General features: G+C 39.2%; 4 non-coding genes across 4 annotated transcripts in view; all 4 read left to right on the top strand.

Moving 5' to 3' along the window:
• Positions 1-62, top strand: part of trnaq-cug — a 72-nt gene extending 10 nt beyond the window's left edge. Inside the window, exon 1 of the tRNA in view lies at positions 1-62. This exon is cut by the window's left edge and continues 10 nt beyond it. This is a non-coding gene — a tRNA (tRNA-Gln).
• Positions 63-535: 473 nt separating this feature from the next.
• On the top strand, positions 536-607 carry trnaq-uug. Its single transcript has one exon. It is a non-coding gene; the product is annotated as a tRNA-Gln (tRNA).
• A 115-nt stretch (positions 608-722) lies between these two features.
• trnaq-cug lies at positions 723-794 on the top strand. The gene has a single exon. It is a non-coding gene; the product is annotated as a tRNA-Gln (tRNA).
• A 472-nt stretch (positions 795-1,266) lies between these two features.
• Positions 1,267-1,338, top strand: trnaq-uug. Its single transcript has one exon. It is a non-coding gene; the product is annotated as a tRNA-Gln (tRNA).
• The last annotated feature ends 552 nt before the right edge of the window (positions 1,339-1,890 follow it).

The raw sequence follows: 1,890 nt of genomic DNA, 5'->3' as shown, positions 1-1,890 counted from the left end.
TGTAATGGTTAGCACTCAGGACTCTGAATCCTGCGATCCGAGTTCAAATCTCGGTAGGACCTACCTTGATTTTGCAGTGACATACTCCTCTCCTGTCAACTTTAAAATTGTCGTGTGTGAAAGAAACAAGTGGGTGGGAGTTGATGAGCAGTCTTTGGTACACATGAATGGCTAGCCTACAGGAAATGCATACTATGAGTGCCTAGTAGGTTTGTTAATTGAGAACTTGCTACCTCCCAATGAACCGAAAATGTTTCAGATTTTTTCTCTGTTTTTACGGAGAACCTAGGAGAGTAAAACTGAACCCATCACAGAGTATTGATTACAGGGTTCTGTGCTGTCAAGGTTATCACTCAGGACTCTGAATCCTACAATCTGAGTTCAAGTTTTGGTCGGACCTACCATGCGTATAATTCTTCCTTGTTGAACTAGAAGATAGCTGTCCAAATATTGTTGTCAGTTGAAAGTATTTGCAAAACGTGAAGGAACGACTGTCCATTTTTTTCTGTAAAATTCCAAATTTGGTCAAGAATAGGGTTCTATGGTGTAATGGTTAGCACTCTGGACTTTGAATCCAGTGATCCGAGTTCAAATCTCAGTAGAACCTTCCTAGCTTTTGTGCTGAATTATTCACATGGCCTACCAATAATCTCATCTCTTGCTGTTAATCGTGTGAACAAATGACAGGAAAATCTGAACACTTCAATAAAATTTATGTACAGGGTTCTATGGTGTAATGGTTAGCACTCAGGACTCTGAATCCTGCGATCTGAGTTCAAATCTCGGTAGGACCTACCTTGATTTTGCAGTGACATACTCCTCTCCTGTCAACTTTAAAATTGTCGTGTGTGAAAGAAACAAGTGGGTGGGAGTTGATGAGCAGTCTTTGGTACACATGAATGGCTAGCCTACAGGAAATGCATACTATGAGTGCCTAGTAGGTTTGTTAATTGAGAACTTGCTACCTCCCAATGAACCGAAAATATTTCAGATTTTTTCTCTGTTTTTCCGGAGAACCTAGGAGAGTAAATCTGAACCCATCACAGAGTATTGATTACAGGGTTCTGTGCTGTCAAGGTTATCACTCAGGACTCTGAATTCTACAATCTGAGTTCAAGTCTTGGTCGGACCTACCAGGTGTATAATTCTTCCTTGTTGAACTAGAAGATAGCTGTCCAAATATTGTTGTCAGTTGAAAGTATTTGCAACACGTGAAGGAACGACTGTCCATTTTTTCTGTAAAATTCCAAATTTGATTAAGATTATGGTTCTATGGTGTAATGGTTAGCACTCTGGACTTTGAAACCAGTGATCTGAGTTCAAATCTCGGTAGAACCTTCCTAGCTTTTGTGTTGAATTATTCACATGGCCTACCAATAATCTCATCTCTTGCTGTTAACTTCTTCTGGCTGCAAGCCCGAAGCCGGGCACAATATGACAACAGCCAGCTCAAGTGCAGGGCGCGAAATTCAAAATATATTTTTTAGAAATATTTAACTTTCACACATTAACAAGTCCAATACAACATTTGAAAGATAAACATCTTGTGAATCCAGCCAACATGTCCGATTTTTAAAATGTTTTACAGCGAAAACACCACGTATATTTATGTTAGCTCACCACCAAATACAAAAAAGGACAGACATTTTTCACAGCACAGGTAGCATGCACAAAACCAACCTAACTAACCAAGAACCAACCAAACTAACCAAGAAACAACTTCTTCAGATGACAGTCTTATAACATGTTATTCAATAAATCTATGTTTTGTTTGAAAAATGTGCATATTTGAGCTATAAATCAGTTTTACATTGCAGCTACCATCACAGCTACCGTCAGAAATGGCACCGAAGCAGCCAGAGTAATTACAGACACCAACGTCAAATACCT

This window comes from Salvelinus namaycush, unplaced genomic scaffold, assembly GCF_016432855.1.
Source record: "Salvelinus namaycush isolate Seneca unplaced genomic scaffold, SaNama_1.0 Scaffold171, whole genome shotgun sequence".
In the NCBI taxonomy this organism is placed as follows: Eukaryota; Metazoa; Chordata; class Actinopteri; order Salmoniformes; family Salmonidae; genus Salvelinus; species Salvelinus namaycush.
Note: the sequence above shows the minus strand (reverse complement) of the source record. Positions and strands in the feature narration are given on the sequence as shown.